This window comes from Mytilus edulis, chromosome 14 (genome assembly GCF_963676685.1).
Source record: "Mytilus edulis chromosome 14, xbMytEdul2.2, whole genome shotgun sequence".
NCBI classification, from domain to species: domain Eukaryota; kingdom Metazoa; phylum Mollusca; class Bivalvia; order Mytilida; family Mytilidae; genus Mytilus; species Mytilus edulis.
Genome location: NC_092357.1, coordinates 65,946,261 through 65,954,164, shown reverse-complemented (window position 1 = coordinate 65,954,164; position 7,904 = coordinate 65,946,261).

Below are 7,904 nucleotides of genomic sequence, written 5' to 3'. Positions count from 1 at the left end.
TTTTATAAAACATATTAACCAGTCTAAAAAAAGTATATCACCAAAAAATTACAATAAAATGAACAAATGTGACTACAAATATTTTTGATAACAGATATACTTCATCAGTAGGATTATGACGTTAGTAGTGAAGTGGTAAGTGCATCGGACTACTAATACAAAGGTTACAGGTTCGATTCCCGGTCCGGGATGAAAATTTCAGGGTCTTCCTTGACACCATTTACTAGTATGGAAACGATGATAGTCAGTCGGAAGGGGACGATACATGGCTGACCCGTGATAAGAGAGAGCCATATCTCTTGCACAAAAAGACACCCTTGTAGATTTCGAAAAAGAGCAGGCTAATGCCGCTACAAGGCAGCACCCGCACCCGCAAAGTTTAGAGGGATTAGAGTTTCAATAACTTGTTTCCAAATCCACTGAAAATAAATATGTTTTAACTAACAAATTGATACTTATGAAGGAAATCTATAATATTTATATTTACATATCCATACAAAATTTGGTAAATGGCGTTTGATTTGAGTGTGAACCTTGATCAACTCTTTAATATATAGAAAACATATACTATGATATCATATCACTGTCGGAAATAAATGTTGAATACAAGAAAATGAGTAAAATGTTTAATCAAAGTAACGACGATAGATGAAGAATTCCGAACGTCTGAATATTGATCAGTCATGGTGTATATCAAACATAAACTCCCATGGAACCATACCAGAAGCAGTGGTTGCATGAAATCACAGCAATATCCATATGAATACTATATGTATATTTTGGGCTGATAAAAACAAGTTGGAATGAATAGTTTCTTTGTAGATAACATGTTCATAGTACAATTATTCAACAATCCCAACTTTATTTTATAAAGACACGTATAGAGGTAATATGTGGAAAATTTCAAAATACTAATTCAAAATTTTAGCCAAGTATATTGATTCATCAACATGGAGTCACTAAAGCATATAAAGTGTATAAAGGTATTTCTCATTTTAAGTATTTTAACCGATGATACTTCCTGTGGCTGGGAATCTGTAAATAAAAAAAAACCAATGTATTAATCAATCTGCAGATTCAGTACTTTACGTTCTATGCGACTGTCATACAAGTGAGAGGTTAATCTAACTTTAAAACCAGGTTTCATCCACCTAGTTTTTTCTACAGTAGAAAATGCCTTTACCAGGTCAGAAATATTGCAGTTGTCATCCATTCGTCTGATATGTTTGAACTTTTGATGTTGCCATTTGATTAAGGATTGTCCGTTTTGAATGTTCCTCGGAGTTTTGTTCTTTGTTATGTTACTTCTTATACAGAGCGTACGTTGTGCTGATCGTTTTTATCATCGTCCTGGTTGAACTTTTGAAACTGCGTCTCTTCAAACGAGAATCAGTTAAACTTTCATATGAAACTGTGTAAAATATGATATAGAAAGGTAAGCATACAATATGTCAAATTGTAATCACATTGTGTCTATTAAAGAGAAGATGCAAAAAATATCGCCAGGAAAAGCTGTAACCTAATCAAAAATCAAATAAAAGCAAACAATGACAGGGCAAAACGAAAAATTACGACAAGGCAATTGATAAAAACATACTAAAATTATGAAAAGATTAAATACACGAGTTTGAATTTTAACTCGAACAATTGACTTCCACAAAATACATAAAATAGAACAAAACTATTTAGTAAAGGAAAATAATTTACCTCATAAAAAGGTACAGTATCTAAGGACCCCTTGAAGGAATAGTTAAAATTACTCAAAACATGAGTACAAAAATTTATAGTCGTTAAACATCTTAAAAAGTAAAATCACTAAAAGTTTGAAATTCGAAGAAAATTGAAAACGGAATGTCCATAATCCAAAATATTTTGTATAAGGGACTGTACTTTTATCTGTAGACATTATTGAGAAATCTGTAATACCGAACTTAACTTTCTATGCTGTACCATTTGAATATTTTTCAGTCGTATATGCTTCTTTGATAACAAGATTGATGCTTGATACTATTTTGCCATCTTCGTATGGTCCTTAAAAAATCAAAAGATACATAGGGAACTAACTATTCTTGACAAGATAAAACAATTTGACAGTTATCCGCTCATGTGCAAATCTTTCCAACAGGACAAATGATAACTATACCCCCTCCCCCCCCCCCCAAAAAAAAAGAAAGCTAAAAAAGACTTAATTCAAAATCAATTAAATAACATACTCCATTTCACAGATAAATTGAACCTGAATGAACAGTCTGCGTCATTCCATTTTCCAGGTACACCAATTTCCAACAACACTAATAGCTCCAAACAGTTTTCAACCTTTTTCCAATTATCTGGATTACCTGCGTACCAGTTAGTATAAGAGAATTCCTGTTGATGCCCAGACCTATACATTCTCAAAAACTTCGTCTGTTCCTCCTATCCAATACTCCCCTATTATATATAAAATAAAGGTTTGGGTTTTAACTGCACTGCTACAGTACAACATAAAAACAAACTATACAAACTAATTGAAAAAGTCTTAACTTAAGACCAGGTGGTGGCAAAAAGAAATACATTTAGCAAAAAACACAGAGTGGATGTGGACGGGTATTAGTACATCCAAACGAAAAGACACTAAATACAGATCTGATAGCACTTGTAGTAACTAAAAGCTAGTTCAAAACTAGTATAAACTATTGACAAAAAATCCTGCACAAAAACAAATTCATTAATTAATATCAATCCAATATCCAATTGATTTAGTGTAAAGATGGCATAAACAGTCAGAGAAATACATGACCTTGTCCAATGCCAAGATACAAGTATCAGCAGATTGTAGAGGCATTAACATGATAAATTTGGATATGAATTTGGATTTTAGTTTACAGATAGCAAAACCTATATTCAAACCAATAAAACAAAATTCAAATTTATATTGCTGAATCGGTCACCTTTTAGAAAAAGATAATGTAATTGATCTATAATCGGATATAAGATCAAACTCAGATGTTTATTCCCGGCTTTTGATGATATCTTAACTTAATTTCATACATATAAGAAGATGAGGTACGAGTGTCATTTAGACAACTCTCCATCCAAGTCACAATTCATAAAAGTAAACTAGTATAGGTCAAAGTATGGTCTTCAATACGGAGCCTTGGCTCACGCCGAACAGCAAGCTATAAAGGGCTTCAAACATGACTAGTGTAAAACCGTTCAAACGGGAAAACCAATTATCTAATTTATATAAAAAAGAGAAACGAGAAACCCCTGTGAACAACACCAACAAACAACAACTACTGAACAATAGAATATTAATGAAGCACAGGGGTTTAAACGTTTACATAGGTACAAACCTTCACCCTTATGTGACATATAGTTCGACGTCACACACTATATGATATCAACTAAAATGATTTAACTCAATCAAAACACATATTTACACAAATGAACATACACTGAACGAATAAATTTGATCTATGATATATATTTCCTGGAAATACAAAATCAATAAAATAAGGGGGATAAATAAAGGAACCAGTAGTCTACCGCAGTGTGATGTTAAACAATGTCATAAAAACAACAATAACCTTAGACAGTATTTCGCTATTGACAATAACACTCACAGGTAAATGAAAATGATTTTGTTGTTGTGTATACAGTTTAAATGGAGAAAAGTAATAATTTCACAAAATAAATAGTTTTGTTGTTCATATGACGAAGAAGCGAACTTTTATAGGCATACCAACCACTTATCAAAGCTGGTAGATAGATGAGATGTACTCTTGAACATAAGATAACAAAAAAGCATTACAAATGGTATCAAGAACTCTAATTAACTCGAAAGTACGATTTGAGAGTACTAGTAGTTACTGACAGCTAGTTAAAAGTACGATTTGAGAGTACTCGTAGTTACTGACAGCAAGTTAAAGAGAAAGTCCGATTTAAGAGTACTCGTAGTTACTGACAGCAAGTTAAAGAGAAAGTACGATTTGAGAGTACTCGTAGTTACTGACAGCAAGTTAAAGAGAAAGTACGATTTGGGAGTACTCGTAGTTACTGACAGCAAGTTAAAGAGAAAGTACGATTTGAGAGTACTCGTAGTTACTGACAGCAAGTTAAAAACCCAAAACAAATATTAATAAAAATTCAGGAATCAGAGACTAAAATCATCTTTGATATATCCAAGGTATTTAGTTATTTACGTCATTATCAGTTTAGAAGACATGCAATTCCAAAAATAAATGTATAGACATGCAATAGGATAGTTAACTTCTTTATTGATAAAATTGAACGTGGATATGTCTTTAAACACCACATTTGAAAAGAATGCAAACTTTGCTTTTTATTTGCTAATGACAAAATCGATATTTGTGACAATGATATCTATATTCAAAGATCTAATTACAAATTGGTAAGATGACCTTTACTTTTTTAGTTGTTCAAAGGTTAAGTGAGTTTTGATGGATCACGAAGTGATTTTTGCGCTTTTCGTACAAAATCACCTTAACATTTAGGATGTGAAATATCGTTTTAAACAGTTTTCTACAGGAACAGCCATGCAAATTTACTAATCAATTCTTTGTATCTATGAAAGAATTAAGTAAAAGATTTAAGTAATTTATGGCAACGCAATCCCTGACTTAATAACTTACCAGTGATGCATTGATACGTTCGTTAAAATCTATGACATCAATACTCATACGGCCATAACAAAAATAGATGAGTTGGGATATGTAAATACCGTATAATGGAGCCAAATGAACATCGCCGTCTAAAAAAACCAAATTAACTATTGGAAATGAAAATACGACCACTTTTGTCGAAAAAGTCAGTATGGAGTTTTCCTTTAGAAATTGAAATGTCTGACTCTAGAATATATAATATGAATAAATATTCAAAATATTGTGCATAATTTATCTGTCTTTTGAATAAAGAAATCCGTAGTAAGTTTCATTCTTTTCAGTACAATAGAAAACAACTCACATAACATTTCATTGCATATAAGAAAATAAAACTTCACCGGAAGTTTACAAATCAAGTTTTCCCTTTATATAATCTGTTTACAACCATGTTACCTCAAGATTCAAAATATTCTGTAGAAATCCAAATTAAAAATATTTATGGTGATTTGAAGTACCAAAGATATTTGTTTATGACTCAGAAATGTTTTACTGAAATAAAATGTAGGACTAATTACATACACATGATACAGCTGTCAAATTCAAGGTAATATTATTTTATCTATTTTCGTATGCAACCGGATGTGAAGTACCATGATTTGGTGGTATTAAAACTCGTGAAAGCACTAGGTGTTATTGTATCTACCAAATGTACCAATGACGTGTCTTTACTGAGTTTTGACATACAGTGAAACCTAAATAAACCGAATCATGGATAAACCGAAAATCTGTATCAATCAAACATGTTCATGAGCACAGTCATATCAAATTATGTGCGTTGTGAGTCTTGAAGATATTCGGTTTAAAGAGGTTTCACTGAATATGTTTACCTTTTCCGTTTCCATTTCTTATAAGTGTAATTGTATCCGCCAGATATGTGTTTTCTGCTTCTGTTTCAATCGTTGCAAGGTATGAATGGTATGTTCTGCAAAAACTCTGAAAAAATCTTTATCAAAAGAACATGTGTTTACAAATACACAAAACTGGTACATTTTAATTGTTTTGCACTTTACAGCTTGATGTTCGGGGTTAGCAAGCGTTCCGTGTCGGAGGCCGTAAATTGAGCTATTAATATTCATTTTTTTAATACATTATGATTTGGATTTCTACTTGAGAATCAACGTTATTTTTTTCCGTTTTTAAAGGTTTAAATTATCTGGCATTATAAGCTTCTATTAGAAGATAGATTTCTTCTATTTTTTTCAATGGACAATCAGATTTTGTTTTAAATTTGTTTAAATTATTTAAACTGGAATAACACATTCCTCATGTTTAGGTGATGTTGTTTACCAAGCCCATAATTTGAAATATTATTCGGGTAAATAAAGGCAACAAAAGTATACCGCTGTTCGAAATTCATAAATCGATAGACAAAAAACAAATCCGGGTTACAAACTAAAACTGAGGGAAACGCTACTCATATAACAGCATCACGACACAACAGAAAGACAACATTGAAATGTTACACACACACAGAAACGAACTATAATATAACAATGACAATTTCTAAGACTTGGTACAGGGCATTTAAAAAATAGAAATGGCGGGTTATACCTGGTTTTGTGGCATGCCAAACCTCCCGCTTTAATGGCAATGTTAATTATGACATCAAAATGACAACATTACATGACAGGACTACAATACAAATAAATGGGAGAAAATATAGGACATTAAAAACAAACGAATAATAGCCAACAAAAGTTACCCGATTAAAAATTCAATACGCCAGACTAACCAGTGACGCTCAGATGAAAAAAGTTTGAAAGCCAAAACAATTACAAAGTTGAAAAGCACTCAGGACCAAAAGTTAAAAAAAAGTTGTGACCAATGCGGCTAGGGTTATCCGGCAGGGACAAGAACATCCTTATTATTTAGAATAATTTTGCAAACAGTAAATTTTATAAAATAACTATATAATAGATAATACATGATTAAACTGAAGTGGTGAGTAGCTACAGAATAAAAACGGATAGATAACAAAAATACGTGTTAGCCATAACTTATAGGTCTTTCGAATAAACATAATCTCAAAATTTAACTTTTTAAAAATGTTTTTGGATTGTTGAGAATTCTTTATATTAGTATAAATATTGATTTTTTTTTATCAGTAAATAAAGAAAAAATATTACACATCTGTACTTTCACTATCTGTTGATTCCTTAATTTTGTCATTGCAAAAGGATATTTACATAGGTGTCTCTGACTGTAAATGACGTCATTGCAATGCGGATTTTGTGTGTATACTGATTAGTATTTCAGTCTCTGATATTGTTTATTAGTTGTTATTGGCTTTCAAGTTATAGTCAATAACTGCGATAATCGCAAAATTATGTCTGTTTGTTGGAAGATGTCAAAGTTCACTCTTTTGTTGATAAATCTATATATATAGTTCAATTCAATTCAATTCAAATCTTTATTGCCATAAAACTACATATGTATAGTATGTGACACACCATAACACAATGAAAATAAAAATAACAAAAAGATCATTAATATACACAATAAAAGTAAATACTTTAAGAGTCCCCTGTCCTCCGTTCAATAGACTGTTTTAAAAAGGATCCTAGCTTATTTACCTGAATGTGTAAAATTGGGTTGAGTATATATGTTATTTTATCTATGTCATTTAAATTTATAAAGTGGATATTCTCATTTATCAAAAAATCAAAATAAACTTTTCTATTATTATGGTTTCTATTACAATATAAAAAAAATGAATTTCATCTCCAATTTGATTACAGTTTTTGCATAATCTTTCTTCTCTTGGTATTTAAAGGTATCTTCCCTTTTCTATTAATAAATTGTGGTCACTTAATCTAAATTTTGTTATCAGTTTTCTGAATTCAAGTTTTGAGCAAGTAAAATATTTTTCTTCTGTATTATTTATGTTTACATGTTTATAAATAGTGAGTTTGCTGTTATCCTTTATATCTGATAGTTTATAATTTACTAGTTTATAGTGAAACCTGACTTAACCAAATCTTGTAAAAAACGAATACCTGTTTAAAACAAAAATGTTTTTAAAGCACCGCCATAGCAAAGGAGTAGGTTCAGTAAGACCCCTTTTTGGCCCCAAAATTAAGCAGTTTTGCAAAATTGTGAAAATGTAATCTTTTAGCTATTTTTTTGGAAAGTAGAATGCTTCTGCTACATAAATATGTGCTGTTTTTGACAATACAATGTACATATATCGTGTACTAGCATCATAAAGTCATGCTAAATTACTGAAATCTTCACAATTAT